At 44.0% G+C, this 17,294-nt stretch overlaps 1 protein-coding gene across 1 annotated transcript in view; it reads left to right on the top strand.

Annotated features, from left to right (window-relative positions):
* RAB3C (RAB3C, member RAS oncogene family) overlaps nucleotides 1–17,294 on the top strand; it is a 200,602-nt gene that overhangs the window by 86,946 nt on the left and 96,362 nt on the right. The window lies entirely within an intron of this gene.

Consider the following 17,294-nt stretch of genomic DNA (forward strand, 5'->3'; position numbering starts at 1 on the left):
CTTTGCCCAAAAGATAGCTTTTAGTTTTCTGTTTTGAGAAAACACAATGAATGCTGTAGGACTTGTTGCGTAAAATTAAGGCTATGATTTAGTCATGGGTATTTTTAGTAAAAGTCATGGACAGGTCATGGGCAATGAACAAAAATTCACGGCCCGTGACCTGTCCATGACTTGTACTATAAATACTCCTGACTAAATCATAGCCTTAATTTTGTGGAGCTTGTCTTCTGATTTATTTTTCTATCAATGTTCTGTTAATACCGCCAAGACCAGCTGCCAGGGGCTGCCCACCCACTGCTGCTCCAGCCACACCCGCGACTGCCGCTGGGAGGCTACCGATCTGTGGCTGCTCCCACCGCCCTGGGACTGCTGCTTGGGTGGTCCCCAGACCCAGCCGCACTGGCCACTGCTTGGACAGTCCCTGGGGTTAGCCGCCCAAGCAGTGGCCTGTGCGGCTGGCCCCGGGGGCTGCGGAAAGTCACAGAATCCATGACTTGCGCGACTTCGGTGACAGATATGGAGTCCTACATATAATTTATCACAATCACTACATTTTCTGGGGGGTTGATTAATATTTTAACACTTGCACTTTTGCTTTCCATAGTCTATTTATAGAACTACGTGAAATAGTGTATTAGCATGTAGGCTAGCTGGTAAGGGCAGCACTTGGACGTTCTACAATGTGAATGCTCTGAAGAAAACGGTGACACCAGTTGTGAAGCTTGTCTTCTGATTTATTTTTCTATCAATGTTCTGTTAACCTCATTTACTCAACACTGCTATCCTAGTGTTATGTCTGAAGAAGGAACAGGACAAGCAAAATTTTCTATTAGTTATGGTACCATCAATGTTAGGCAATTTCTGTGGCATTTCAATGGGGTGTAATTCAAAGTAGAATTGGGCTTATGATTATCAAACATTTTGTAGTCTGAACCAAGAATCTATCCTGTTCCCCATCAATAATCATATCTACAACATGTCAGGATATCTCTGGCTCTTTCTTGAACATTCATACCTTTTGTTATTGGATTGTAATGGGAAATTTGTGTAAATCACCTCTAGGGGCATTATGGGGAAAGAATCTCTTTCAGCTCCCTCATGAAAATTGTACCTCTGGTTATCCACTTTAAATCCTCTGAGTTCTAAAAAACTAAAGCAAATTACAATCAGCATCATGGTCATTTCATCTTCTGACAGGTTTCAGAGTAACAGCCGTGTTAGTCTGTATTCGCAAAAAGAAAAGGAGTACTTGTGGCACCTTAGAGACTAACCAATTTATTTGAGCATAAGCTTTCGTGAGCTACAGCTTACTTCATGCTGTAGTTTCTTTTGGTAACTCTCAGTGGGATCAGAGGGTAATGGCTTGTAGAAAGTGGTGTTGAAAATAACAGAACACCACTAGCCGTCACCTTCAGCCCCCAACTAAAACCCCTCCAACGCATTATTAAGGATCTACAACCTATCCTGAAGGATGACCCAACACTTTCACAAACCTTGGGAGACAGGCCAGTCCTTGCCTACAGACAGCCCCCCAACCTGAAGCAAATACTCACCAGCAACCACATACCTCACAACAGAACCACTAACCCAGGAACCTATCCTTGCAACAAAGCCCGTTGCCAACTGTGCCCACATATCTATTCAGGGGACACCATCACAGGGCCTAATAACATCAGCCACACTATCAGAGGCTCGTTCACCTGCACATCCACCAATGTGATATATGCCATCATGTGCCAGCAATGCCCCTCTGCCATGTACATTGGTCAGACTGGACAGTCTCTACGTAAAAGAATAAATGGACACAAATCAGATGTCAAGAATTATAACATTCATAAACCAGTCGGAGAACACTTCAATCTCTCTGGTCACGAGATTACAGACATGAAAGTTGTGATATTACAACAAAAAAACTTCAAATCCAGACTCCAGTGAGAAATTGTTGAATTGGAATTCATTTGCAAATTGGATACAATTAACTTAGGCTTGAATAGAGACTGGGAGTGGCTAAGTCATTATGCAAGGTAACCTACCTCCCTGCCCTCCTCCTCAGACGTTCTTGTTAAACCCTGGATTTGTGCTGGAAATGGCCCACCTTGATTATCATACACAGAGAGTGATCACTTTAGATAAGCTATTAGCTGCAGGAGAGTGGGGTGGGAGGAGGTATTTTTTCATGCTTTGTGTGTATATAAAAAGATCTTCTACACTTTCCACACTATGCCTGCGATGAAGTGAGCTGTAGCTCACGAAAGCTTATGCTCAAATAAATTGGTTAGTCTCTAAGGTGCCACAAGTACTCCTTTTCTTTTTGTGAATACAGACTAACAGGGCTGTTACTCTGAAACTTGTGAAGGTGTGAGGATACTTAACTTGTCAACTGTCTAAATGGGCCATCTTGATTATCACTACAAAAGTTTTTTTCTCCTGCTGATAATAGCTCATCTTAACTAATTAGCCTCTCACAGTTCATATGGTAACTTCCAACTTATCTGTGTGTGTGTGTATATATATACACACACACACACACACACACACAGATAAGTTGGAACATGCATAAAATGGAACATTATATATACACACACATATATATATATATAGTGTTCCATTCTATGCATCCGATGAAGTGGGCTGTAGCCCATGAAAGCTTATGCTCTAATATATTAATTTGTTAGTCTCTAAGGTGCCACAAGTACTCCTGTTCTTTTTGCGGATACAGACTACCACGGCTGCTACTCTGAAACTATTTATTTTACAGAAGGCAAGGTCAAAGAAGAGCCTCTAGCACTTGCAGTGGTAGGCAGTGAGTGATTTGTGATGGCCCTGAGTTTCTGGGAGAGTTTGTTTCACAGAGAAAGCTCTGTCTGTCACACAGGCAAACTTTACCTTTATGTCAGAAAGTTCCATAGTGCCTGAGTAGTGGAGTTGTCAGTCACAGTCTTTGTCCCAGAGCTTTAGTTTATCTTTTAGAGGTGCTCGGCGCAGGCCAGTGAGCACGTTGAAGGTAAGAACTGAGCTCTTTAACTTGATCTCAGTGGTTTGAGCATTGGCCTGCTAAACCCAGGGTTGTGAGTTCAATCCTTGAGGGGGCCATTTAGGGATCAGGGGCAAAAACTGGGGATTGGTCCTGCTTTGATCAGGGGGTTGGACTAGATGACCTCCTGAGGTTCCTTCCAACCCTGATATTCTATGATTCTATGATTAGATATTCTACAGGAAGCCAGCATAGAGTGAAGGACAGGTGTGATGTGCTCATGGTAGCCTGTGTTGTTGAGGGGACATTGTTGTGACAATTGAGCCTGCAAAGTGTACCTCTGTTGTAAGCTCAAATGTAAAAAGTATGTGAAAATGTATCAGATATTACAATAACCATGAAAAATAGGTCATGTTGTTTACAAGATTGAATGTTGTAACAAGCGCAAAAGAACCAGACAAAAGAAGCTGGATTAGTCTAAACCAAAAAGGCCATGTTGATATAATCCAAAAACTGTTGAAATTATGGCTGTTAAAAGCAGAAGATGTGGAATTGGAAGTTAATAGAGCAAAACTGGTCTGATGCATATTAGGCCTAATTGGTAGACAAAATAATGAGCGAGATAAACTGTTATGCCCACTTTTCCCCATTTGGGGTTCCTTAAAAAGAGACTTTGAAAAAGGACATCATCAATTCTGTTCAGATTAATTCAGATCCACTCTCTCTCTCATATCTCCTTCCCCACCTTGCATCCCAAAGCATCCCCCAAACTGCCAGCACTGCAACTCACCTCGACACATTTAAAGGACTTTTTACCTGAGGGGAAGGCCATCTGGCCTTAATCTTGTTTAAATAACTTTGTTTTTACCTGAAATGCTGAAGTCATCATATTATTATGACATCCTCAGCCCATGAATGGGGTTATCTAACTGCCAGCACTGAAAAGGCACATAAGATCCTCACTGTCTTCCCTTCCCTTATTGTGTTATATCCCTTCCACCCTCAATTTTCTTTCCTTCTGTCCTCTCTCACTTCCCTAGCTTTCAATCAAATACTGAAGTCAACTATGCTGTAGTCATCCAAGCCTGCCTTGTCTACACACTACCACTTAAGTCGATATAAGTTACATTGCTCAGTGGTATGGAAAAAACCACCCCCTTGAGCAACGTAAGTTACATTGACTTAAAGCGGTGTCTACACCATGCTATGATGGCGGGAGACGCTCTCCCGCCAACATAGCTTCTGCCGCTCATTGAGATAGAGTAATTATGTCGACAGGAGAGCGCTCTCCCATCAATGTAATGTGTCTTCGCCAGATGCACTATGTCACTGCCACTAAGAAGAAAAGATCCAATCAGATGACATCCCTGACCAGATCGTAAACCAGGATCCAAGTAGTAGGTGTCATGGTCGACTTGCCAGCCAAAAGCAACCACTTATAACTAATCAGCAGTCCAGTGTTCTAAAAAACATCAACAAAATCCATATTTCAACCATCTGTTCCATCCTGGCTCTCCTCCGCTTTGTGTTTGTCTGTCCGTCCTTTAAGAACAGGATAAGTAAATGCCCTCTGTACAGCACAGTAAAATCAACCCTTTCCTTTTCATCAAAGAAAGGTTGTTCTGGAAAGTTAGATTGACATTTTGCCTCCCAAAGGAGAAAGGCTTTAATGGTTATGACTACGTTTGTTTTGCATAATCACTCAACCACAGTTTCAATATAAATGCCTGTTTTGATTTCTTGTTCTTTCTTTTATTTAATCAATAAACTTTTCATTTGAATGAATGTTTTTGGGTGTTTCCCCAGTAACCGTAAAACCAAGGCCTCTGTTTAAAAGAACCTGGAACCTAGCTCTCACTATTTATAAACGTTCATTGTCCAACATTAAACACCTTTAACTCTTTGGGACTTTGAGATCAACATCCATACAACAGAAACTCCACGGTGTTTTGTACTTAAGTGTTCTTAAAGGCTGAGGGCTTCGTACCCATGTATATTGCACGGCTGTCATTCAGATGGGAGGTGAGAAAGGAATGTATAACTGAGGCAAGGCCATTGCCCACCAAGATAGAATGGAGTCTCCTAGCCAATCAGAAATGGTAGAAAATATTCAGACATGGATGCTGGTAGACAAGAGCTTAGTATCAGCAAGGAGTCTAGGAGCACTTTTAAATTGTGGACTGAATTGACCAATTGTGGGTATGTACCTTCAGCCAAAGGAGACTCACCGTGGCTGCAAACTCCTTAGAGTGCCTTCCTCTGCTCACCAGCATAACTTCTCTTTTTCTCAGATTCAGCTTCAACCAGCTGTTCTTCATCCATGAGCTGATCTCAGCCAAGCACTGAGCCATCTTGGTGGTAGTGGTATAATTGTATTTGGTGAAGGATAAGTAGTGCTATGGGTTATCTGTAATCTGTGAATCACTTTGCCCTACATGACATGCTGTAAATGCTGTTCCACAGACTATTAAGGGATCTACTATTTTTAATTGTCTGTAAAGTGCTATGCACCAGTATGATGCTGTACAGGTGACAGAATGTAAACATCAATCACTAAGCATGCTCAAATCTTATTTTACCTTTATGCCATATCCCTCTTGGCTTCTCCTTGCTCTGCCTCCTTCCATTTCCATACTGCCTTGCACATCAAGGGGAGGAAGCATGGCCTTATGGTTAAGACACAAGACTGAAAGTCAAGGGATTTAGGTCATATTCCTAGGTCTGCAACAACTTCCTGTTGACCTTGAGCCAGTCACTTTGTAGTTTATGTGCAGCTAGGCTAAGGTCCAACTCCCCTTTTGAAGATGTAATTTTGCAGACATAAAACTTATGTCTGTTTTTGTGCCTGCAGAGAAATTGTAGATAGAAATGTGATTATTCCAGTTTTTAACAAACAGTCTTGTACCTGCAGAAGGGTGCTGCCCAGCTGATTATATGCGCTGTATTTTTCTGTGCTTTGGTTTTACCATGTGTTACATGGAAATACAGGATTTGCCTATCTCTTGGGGTGATATGAAGCTTAAATCACTAATATGTGTAAAGTGCTTTGAGATCCCCAGATAGAAGGGGGAACCTCTCTGATTCAAAGCAGTTAGGGGAGAACGCTTATCTGAGTTCCCCAAATAGAAAGCTATTTATACAGTAAGTGAACAGAATAAATTATTTATTATTTATATATTTCCCTGCCTGAATGTTTTCCCAGCTTCTGCATCTGGTGTTTGGCACTCTGCCACTTCTAAGATAGCAATACCCAAGCATGCCACTGAAAGACAAGATAAATCGCTGTAGAATGCAGCTAGAAAATAAGTTAAAAGCTGCAGAGTTTAAGGTGTTTGTGGAACACATTTTTCATTGTTTCTTAGCCAGTCTCTCTCCAAACTGTTGGCAGCAACTGTAGAGACTCGGTGGGCATGTGGGGTGAGCATGATAAGGAGCTTGGAAGGGCTGGTCCATGGTCTGGGTGGTGATACCGTGGCAGACTACCAAAGCATCTCGCTTGTCAGGAGGTGGTATGGGCTGGTTTGTCTTCTTGAAGTGAGCTGTAGCTCACGAAAGCTCATGCTCAAATAAATTGGTTAGTCTCTAAGGTGCCACAAGTCCTCCTTTTCTTTTTGCGAATACAGACTAACACGGCTGTTCCTCTGAAACCTTTCTTTTGTGAGTATAGCTGCTGTCCTGCTGCTCCTGATCTCAGCGTGATTGCTTCCATTTCACAGCTGATAATTATTGTTGATTAGCCCCGGCTCCCGCACTCATAAAACTGCAGCATGCTCCTGTCAGTCAGGAAAATTAGAGACGGCGCTGGGTTCAGTGCTGCAGTAACAAAGTGCAAAAAGCTAAACAAAGAAACCGGTCAAGGCTTGTTGAACTTTGTAAACGCTTTCCAGGGAGGGGGATGAGCTCCAGCCGCAGTACTGCCACTTCATAGGGGTTCAGGCCTTCCGCAGTCCTTGCTCAGGCACAAATGCCACTGACCTCATGATTTTAATTAGAAAAGTCAACACACTAAGGACACCGTCTGTGCCTGAGCTCTTCAGCGTTTGATAAAGGAGTTCCGTGTAAAATTTGGACCTAGATGATGCTGTCTTATGAGCAATCTGTTCTGAGGCTGATGTACTCTGGTAAGATGCTGTTTTTCCTCTCACCTGAAAGTCTGTTTGAACCTTCTCCTGTATAACAACAGACTGACCGCTGTACCCCAACAGATGCAATCCCTAGGACAGAGAGAGTTTTATTTTTTAGAGATGGGATCGTCTTCACAACTGATGTCTTGTAATCTAATACCATACAACACGTGGAACATTTTTGGACTGCAAGTTTAGCTAGAAATCTCATAAGAAATGTAAATTTCAGCTGGATCACACACCCACGCCAAGAATGTATGTATTTACCCTCCTTTCCCAAATTGAATCAGATAGAGGTACATGAAAACTAAGGAGAATATCAAAAGTTTTTTTTAACCTAACTAGAATCTAGTTGGAGGGTCAGAAAGTTTGGTAGAGGTTTGGGAGGGTTAGGTCAATTCTTGTTTTGTTCAGAGCGGTCCTCATATATCTAGTTTAATTCTCAAGAAAAGCGTTGACAACTGTTTGCTTTTTTCAGTTATTTAGTTAATACCTTATTTAAAAAAAGAGTCATGGGTGGATATGTAAAAGGACATGGAGATGCACAAATACAGCGGATGGCATTAAATATTCAACATTTGCCAATAGCCAGAAGACTATGGTTTCAAAGTTACTACATTTATTTCCTATACCATGTAGTACTGAAGCTGTTGATAAGTGTTTTTTTTTTAATGGCAACCAGTATATCCTATCTATAAAATCTATACAACCACTTTACCGTATTCCAAACTATTTTTGTTTAGTTCATCTAGTCAGAAGTCAAACAGAACATCCTTTCCAGATTCATAAAAACATTGAAAACAACTTATTAGCCCTCCACTTTTTTAGCTATATAGGCATTTATACCTACATTTATTTCTTGTAAGCTCTTTGTCGCAGGGACCATTTTTTTGTTCTGTGTTTGTACAGCACCTAACACAACGGGATCCCAATCCATAACTATATGTACTACTACTAATAATAATACTGTGTTCATTACAGTGGTATCAGAATACCTCAGTTGTTCCATTTTTGCCCCCCATTTTTAGCATTTTAGCTACTGGCTGACTCTATGGTCAAATTATATCTGTTACATAAAAATAACAGCCACCAAATACAAATCATCCAAATTAAAGTATTTGTGTTGACTTTTTTGGTATTCATACTTTTTTTTTTAAGTCCAGAAGGAACTCTTGTGATTACCTAGTCTAGTCTCTTGCCTAAGACAGGCCTGAGAATTTCACCCAGTAATTCCTGCAATAATTGCTAGAGATATTTAGAAAATAAATAAATCTAATCTTGATTTAAATATTTCAAATAATGGAAAAGCCAACTCATCCCTATGTCAGTTTTCCAGTGACTAATTACCTCGCTGCTAAAATTTCTAATCTCAGTTTGTCAAGGTTCAGCTTCCAGCCATTGGATCTTGTTGTACCTCTGTCTGCTAAGTAAAGACAATTCTACTGTCAGAAATCTTCTCCCCATGTAGGTACTTGTAGATTACGATCAAGTCACCACTTAATCTTCTCTTGGATAAACTAAATAGAATGAGCTTCTTTAGTCTCTCTGTATTAGGCCTTCCACATCTTGAATAATTGTAGCTCTTGTCTGAACCCTTTCCAATTAGTCAGCATTTTTTGAGGCTCTTCTAAACACAGTACTCCAGTAATGGTCTCACTAAAGTGCAATATACGGAGGTAATCCCACCTCCCTACTCCTCTGCATTAGCTGAGCAGTGATCACATTGGCTTTCTTAGCATCACCCTGAGTGAGAGTACATGTTCAGTTATTTGTTCACAACAACTCCTAAATTCTTTTCAGAGTTGTTGCTTTCCAATCGCTGCATATGTGACTTCCATTCTTTGTTTCTAGGGTATGGTAATTCTTTTTGCTATACTAAAACACACATTGCTCCAGTTAATCAAGTGTTCCAAACTGGCCTATATAACTGACCTTATCATTGTTTACCACTCCACCAGTGTTTCTGTCATCTGCAAACTTTAGCCACAATTATTTTATTTCTTCCAGAACGTTGATAAAGATATTGAATAGCACTGGGCCAAGAACAGATCCCTGCAGGACTCCACAAGAAACACTGTCATTGGTTGATGATTCCCCATTTCCAATTACCTTTTGAGATCGATCAAAATAGCTAGTTTTTATTTGGTGTAATATGTATCATGATATTTATAAATGTTAGTTTTAAAGATTAAAAATTATCTCTTGACTAACTGTCCCACAAAGAAATCATCCCTCTTCTATTTCCATTGCTTATGCGTCCAATAACCACTCTCTTAATAGACTTTTGTCTGATTATTTTTTCAGTTATTTTAGGGACTGGATGTATTGCTAATACAAATTAAAGCAGTAAAGAGGAGGTAAAATATTGATTCTATTGCTCTGACTCTCAAACATTTTGAACTGCTAGAATCTGAATTGTAGCTAACAGTGTTTGTTTGTTTTTTGTGAGCTCTACTTAATAGAGAGCAGGATGCAACTGTTTGTGCATAAATTTGGTAAAAACATTCAGTACTTTCACACTTTCCGTAAAGGGAAGGAATCAGAATGTGACCTGTAAAGCTCCAAATTTGTCATGGGCCTTAGCAAAATGGAGGTTACCACTTTTCTTTCTCAGTCATAAATGACAGTCCTTGAAACAGAGTTAAGACTGCTCAGGTCAGAGTGAAGGGGCCAGATCCTGTCGTTGGATTCTGCTAGCTTCTGCTCCTGGCTGCAGAAAGTACATCTATAATTCCCTCTCCTCAGGTGAGCCTGAAGTAGCCAGCCCACTGGAAAGGGAGCGGGGCCAGGTCAGCTGGGAATGCTTTTCTTTTATGGAAAACAACTATGTAAGTACTGAGCGCTTTGTTAGACACGCTGTCTTCCTGCAGTGAAGTGCTTATCACCCAGACACTCCCATTTTTCTCAATGATTGCAGCTGAGTGCTGAGCACTTCTGAAAATCTGCCCATGAGTAGAAATTGCAAAGCAAAAACAATTTGATTCAGCAGATCTCCTAGGAAGCCTCTGCCAGAGGATCTCCTCTGGAGCTCTGGCTGGATTTTTAAGCTGTTCTCCCCTGTAGGTGATTTCTCCCCTCTAGCACAGCTGTCCTTGCAAGTGAAGGGTTTGCGGTTAGCATGGCCTTGTGCCAGTGGGGTGGATCTATTTCCTGTGAATGGAAAAACAGCTTGTAAGTCATTTTAATTTGTCTGTGTCGAGCCTACAGTCTAAACTGAAAAACAACCGTTTAGCTGAACTCTTTTGACAAGGTCCACATGATCGATGTAATTGGCTTGGTGGAATTTGATTTTCTTTAATTAATTTTACTAAATTTGAACAAGATATAAGAGAATGCGGAGAGCAGTATCATGCTCTCTGAGTGCATGTTGTCTGAATAGCTTAGGCCAGTGGTTCTAAAACTTCAGGTCGCAACCACAAAGTGGGTTGTGACCACAGTTTAATGGGGTTGCCAGGTCTGGCTTAGGCTTGCTGGAGCCCGGGGTTCAAGCCCTTGGGCTTCTGCTTTGTTCCCCCTGCCTGTGGGGAAGTACTTAGACTTTGGCCCCCCCACGCAGTGTGGCAGAGCTTGGGCAGATTCAGGCTTCGGTGTCCCCTCCTGGGGTCATATAGTAATTTTTGTTGTTAGAAGGAGGCCACAGTGCAATGAAGTATGAGAATCCATGGCTACACTTACAAGCTTACAGCGGCATGGGTGTACTGACACGGCCGTGCCTCTGAGAGAGCGCTCGTGTAGTTGCATTATATTGTCGGGAGAGAATTCTCCCGTTGACATAATAAAACCAGCTCAACGAGCGGCAGTGGCTGTGTCGGCAGGAGAGCATCTCATGCCGACATAGTGCTGTGCACACTAGTGCTAATGCCGGCAAAATGTATGTCGTTCGGCGGGGTGTTTTTTCACACCCCTGAGTGACAAAAGTTTTGCCGACTTAAGTGCTATTGTAGACATGGCCTTAGTTATAAGATTACAGTGATTGCATTTGTTCTCTCTTTTATGTTGTCAGACAGTATGTATATTTGCATGCTGTTTTGCACCAGCTTGCAGCAGTCAGAAGCAATTTCTTCCATAGAAAACTATGACAACTCAGATATTTTAACTCCCATCTCAGAGTTTGAACATTTCTGCCAAATCATGTTAACACTGGAGCTAGTCAGGAATTTTCCATCGAAATGATTTTCTGGTGGAAAATGCCTTTTTACAATAATAAATAATAATAATAATCAAGAATGAAAATGAAATTGACAGTAGTCTTTCCTGAGGGCAGACAGCAATTTGAAAAATTCTGTGTCGGTTCTTCTAAAATAGAATTTTTTAGAATTTATGAAAAATTTTGAGATTTTTAAATTTTTGACTTGAATTGGGACAAAACTTCTTCGTAGGATAGAAATTCTATTTTCTGGACAGCTCTAGTTAACACTACGTTTTTAATGGACATCAGTAGAACTGAGTGGGTTTTTTTTCCCCATAAAGGTTTCAGCCCAGATAGGGTGTTAGTCTGTGTGTTTAATGACTTTGAATGGAGGACTTCTGCCACTGCCTCTCCCTTGCTGCATTACCCTAAAGACAGCAGTTCAGAAGTTCTTGCAAAGACAGCACCTCCTGCTCCAGCTCCTCTTCCCGCTCTGTTTTAACAGCTCGCAATCTGCAGCCTCCTTCTGAAGCCTCACACATCCTGTTCTGATTCTTAGGAGACTACTTCTTTCAGAAGTAATCCTTCCTATCTGCTACCCCATGTCCCCTGGGAAGGGCAGGAAACAGCAAGCAGAGTGTGGGGGCTTTAGGAGATGGTCTAGGTTGGCTTATGAAGAGGTGGGAAGCTTGCGACAGCAGGCTGCTGCTGGTCTGTTCTGGGTCTTATACTCTTATTGCATATTTCCGTGAGTCTTGCTGCAGAATTTAGTCCTAATATGCTACACAGTAAAAGGTGCTTTACCCTTAGATGAGGTAAAGCCCTGGTCTACACTAGGACTTTAGGTCGAATTTAGTAGCGTTAAATCGACGTAAACCTGCACCCATCCACACGATGAAGCCCTTTATTTCGACTTAAAGGGCTCTTAAAATCGATTTCCTTACTCCACCCCTGACAAGTGGATTAGCGCTTAAATCAGCCTTGCCGTGTCGAATTTGGGGTACTGTGGACACAATTCAACGGTATTGGCCTCTGGGAGCTATCCCAGAGTGCTCCATTGTGACCGTTCTGGACAGCACTCTCAACTCAGATGCACTGGCCAGGTAGACAGGAAAAGAACCGCGAACTTTTGAATCTCATTTCCTGTTTGGCCAGCGTGGCAAGCTGCAGGTGACCATGATGGAGTCCCAGAATCGCAAAAGAGCTCCAGCATGGACTGAACGGGAGGTACGGGATCTGATCACTGTATGGGGAGAGGAATCCGTGCTATGAGAACTCCGTTCCAGTTTTCAAAATGCCAAAACCTTTGTCAAAATCTCCCAGGGCATGAAGGACAGAGGCCATAACAGGGACCCGAAGCAGTGCCGCGTGAAACTTAAGGAGCTGAGGCAAGCCTACCAGAAAACCAGAGAGACGAACGGCCGCTCCGGGTCAGAGCCCCAAACATGCCGCTTCTATGATGAGCTGCATGCCATTTTAGGGGGTTTAGCCACCACTACCCCAGCCGTGTTGTTTGACTCCTTCAATGGAGATGGAGGCAACACGGAAGCAGGTTTTGGGGACGAAGATGAGGAGGAGGAGGAGGTTGTAGATAGCTCACAGCAAGCAAGCAGAGAAACCGGTTTTCCCGACAGCCAGGAACTGTTTCTCACCCTGGACCTGGAGCCAGTACCCCCCGAACCCACCCAAGGCTGCTTCCTGGACTCGGCAGGCGGAGAAGGGACCTCCAGTGAATGTACCTTTTAAAATACTATACATGGTTTAAAAGCAAGCATGTGAAAGGATTACTTTGCCCTGGCATTCGCGGCTCTCCTGGATGTACTCCCAAAGCCTTTGCAAAAGGTTTCTGGGAGGGCAGCCTTATTGCGTCCTCCATGGTAGGACACTTTACCACTCCAGGCCAGTAACACGTACTCGGGAATCATTGTACAACAAAGTATTGCAGTGTATGTTTGCTGACGTTCAAACAACATCCGTTCTTTATCTCTCTGTGTTATCCTCAGGAGAGTGAGATATCATTCATGGTCACCTGGTTGAAATAGGGTGCTTTTCTTCAGGGGACACTCAGAGGAGCCCGTTCCTGCTGGGCTGTTTACCTGTGGCTGAACAGAAATGTTCCCCGCTGTTAGCCACGGGGAGGGGGGAGGGTTGAGGGGGTAGCCATGCGGTAGGGGGAGGCAAAATGCGACCTTGTAACGAAAGCACATGTGCTGTGTATGTAATGTTAACAGCAAGGTTTACCCTGAAAGAGTGTAGCCACTGTTTTATAAAATGTGTCTTTTTAAATACTGCTGTCCCTTTTTTTTTCTCCACCAGCTGCATGTGTTTCAATGATCACAGGATCTTCTCCTTCACAGAGGCTAGTGAAGATTAGAAAGAAAAAAAAACGCACTCGTGATGAAATGTTCTCTGAGCTCATGCTGTCTTCCCACACTGACAGAGCACAGACGAATGTGTGGAGGCAAATAATGTCAGAGTGCAGGAAAGCACAAAATGACCGGGAGGAGAGGTGGCAGGCTGAAGAGAGTAAGTGGTGGGCTGAGAGTAAGTGGCGGGCTGAAGACAGGGCTGAAGCTCAAATGTGGCAACAGCGTGATGAGAGGAGGCAGGATTCAATGCTGAGGCTGCTGGAGGACCAAACCAGTATGCTCCAGTGTATGGTTGAGCTGCAGCAAAGGCAGCTGGAGCACAGACTGCCACTACAGCCCCTGTGTAACCAACCGCCCTCCTCCCCAAGTTCCATAGCCTCCACACCCAGACGCCCAAGAACGCTGTGGGGGGGCCAGCAGCCAACCAGCTACTCCGCCACAGAGGATTGCCCCAAAAAAAGAAGGCTGTCATTCAATAAATTTTAAAGTTGTAAACTTTTAAAGTGCTGTGTGGCATTTTCCTTCCCTCCTCCACCACCCCTCCTGGGCTACCTTGGTAGTCATCCCCCTATTTGTGTGATGAATGAATAAAGAATGCATGAATGTGAAGCAACAATGACTTTATTGCCTCTGCAAGCAATGATTAAAGGGAGGAGGGGAGGGTGGTTAGCTTGCAGGGAAGTAGAGTGAACCAAGGGGCGGGGGGTTTCATCAAGGAGAAACAAAGAGAACTTTCACACCGTAGCCTGGTCAGTCATGAAACTGGTTTTCAAAGCTTCTCTGATGCGTACCGCACCCTCCTGTGCTCTTCTAACCGCCCTGGTGTCTGGCTGCGCGTAACCAGCAGCCAGGCGATTTGCCTCAACCTCCCACCCCGCCATAAACGTCTCCCCATTACTCTCACAGATATTGTGGAGCACACAGCAAGCAGTAATAACAGTGGGAATATTGGTTTCGCTGAGGTCTAAGCGAGTCAGTAAACTGCGCCAGTGCGCCTTTAAACATCCAAATGCACATTCTACCACCATTCTGCACTTGCTCAGCCTGTAGTTGAACAGCTCCTGACTACTGTCCAGGCTGCCTGTGTACGGCTTCATGAGCCATGGCATTAAGGGGTAGGCTGGGTCCCCAAGGATACATATAGGCATTTCAACGTCCCCAACAGTTATTTTCTGGTCTGGGAATGAAGTCCCTTCCTGCAGCTTTTGAAACAGACCAGAGTTCCTGAAGATGCGAGCGTCATGTATCTTTCCCGGCCATCCCACGTTGACGTTGGTGAAACGTCCCTTGTGATCTACCAGAGCTTGCAGCACTACTGAAAAGTACCCCTTGCGGTTTATGTACTCGCCGGGTTGGTGCTCCGGTGCCAAGATAGGGATATGGGTTCCGTCTATGGCCCCACCACAGTTAGGGAATCCCATTGCAGCAAAGCCATCCACTATGACCTGCACATTTCCCAGGGTCACTACCCTTGATATCAGCAGATCTTTGATTGCGTGGGCTACTTGCATCACAGCAGCCCCCACAGTAGATTTGCCCACTCCAAATTGATTCCCAACTGACCGGTAGCTGTCTGGCGTTGCAAGCTTCCACAGGGCTATCGCCACTCGCTTCTCAACTGTGAGGGCTGCTCTCATCTTGGTATTCATGCGCTTCAGGGCAGGGGAAAGCAAGTCACAAAGTTCCATGAAAGTGCCCCTGCGCATGCGAAAGTTTCGCAGCCACTGGGAATCGTCCCAGACCTGCAACACTATGCGGTCCCACCAGTCTGTGCTTGTTTCCCGAGCCCAGAATCGGCGTTCCACAGCATGAACCTGCCCCATTAGCACCATGATGCATGCATTGGCAGGGCCCATGCTTTCAGAGAAATCTGTGTCCATGTCCTGATCACTCACGTGACCGCGCTGACGTCACCTCCTCGCCCGGTATCGCTTTGCCAGGTTCTGGTGCTGCATATACTGCTGGATAATGCGTGTGGTGTTTAATGTGCTCCTAATTGCCAAAGTGAGCTGAGCGGCCTCCATGCTTGCCTTGGTATGGCGTCCGCACAGAAAAAAGGCGCGGAACGATTGTCTGCCGTTGCTCTGACGGAGGGAGGGGCGACTGACGACACGGCTTACAGGGTTGGCTTCAGGGAGCTAAAATCAACAAAGGGTGTGGCTTTACATCAAGGAGTATTTCAGGCAGAACTTCACAGAGGGTTCCAATAAGAAATGGTGCACCTAAATTATTGTTCTTATTGGAACAAGGAGGTTAGTCTGGCCTCTGATTGATACATGGCTAGATTTACCTTGCTGCACCTTCTCTGTGAGTGACTGCAGTGTGACCTAGAGGAATGAGTCCCCTAGACAGGGGAGTGGGGGAAGCAAATGAGTACAAAACAAATCTGGTCTATTTCTTGTTTTGATCCACTCCATCTATCTTTTACATCTTTGGCTGGCAGCAGACGGTGCAGAAGGACTGCAAGCCATCCACATCTCATGGCTGCTCGGCAGAAGACGGTGCAATATGACTGCTAGCCATCCTCATCTCTTGCCTGCCCGGCAGAAGATGGTGCAATATGACTGCTAGCCATCCTCATCTCTTGCCTGCCCAGCAGAAGATGGTACAGTATGACTGCTAGCAATCCGTATTGCCTGCCTGCTCACCATAAGACGGTTCAATAGGACTGACTGCAGTACTAAAGAGAATGACCTAGTCAAGTCACTCCAAACTTAGTCCCTGCGCCCATGTCTGCCCAGGCGCTCCTGGCCGACGTGACAATGACGGCTACCAGTCATATTGCACCGTCTGCTGCGAGAAGGCAATGGGTTGCTGCTACTGTGTAGCAATGCAGTACCGTGTCTGCCAGCACCCAGGAGACATACTGTGACGGTTACCTGAGCAGGCTCCATGCTTGCCGTGGTACGGCATCTGCACAGGTAACTCAGGAAAAAAGGCGCGAAACGATTGTCTGCCCTTGCTTTCACGGAGGGAGGGATGGAACAGGGGCCTGATGATATGTACTCAGAACCACCCGCAACAATGTTTTAGCCCCATCAGGCATTGGGATCTCAACCCAGAATTCCAATGGGCAGTGGAGACTGCGGGAACTGTGGGATAGCCACCCACAGTGAAACACTCCGGAAGTTGACACTAGCCTCAGTACTGTGGAAGCACTCCGCCGAGTTAATGCACTTAGAGCATTTTCTGTGGGGACACACACACTCGAGTATATAAAACCGATTTCTAAAAAACCGACTTCTATAAATTCGACCTTATTCCGTAGTGTAGACATACCCTCAGTGAAGGCGAAATCAAGGTCAAGGCAGCCTACATCTAATCACTGTGTCCTTTTATACTTGTCCGTGTGACACAGGAGATGGGTACTAAGAATAGGAGCTGGACGAAGGCAATAGCAATAAGACTCTAGTCTTCATGTGAGACTAGGCTGAATATAGAGCTCTGCTGTGCATGCAAAAATATTAGAAGTTAAACCACTAAAAACTTCATTGTAAATGGATACTTTCTGAGTGTACGTGGGACTGACTGTGAGGGGGTTCCATATAAAGGAACTTTCAGAGTGAGAGAGAGAGAGAGTGTCTCACCTTTTTCTCTCACAGGGATTTAACATTTCTTTCCTCCTTTTTTGTTGTTGTTGTTGTTGTCTTTAATCTAAAATAAAAAAAAGCATCTAGATTCTTAGGGTATGTCTACGC

The sequence above is a fragment of the Lepidochelys kempii genome, chromosome 5, assembly GCF_965140285.1.
Source record: "Lepidochelys kempii isolate rLepKem1 chromosome 5, rLepKem1.hap1, whole genome shotgun sequence".
In the NCBI taxonomy this organism is placed as follows: domain Eukaryota; kingdom Metazoa; phylum Chordata; order Testudines; family Cheloniidae; genus Lepidochelys; species Lepidochelys kempii.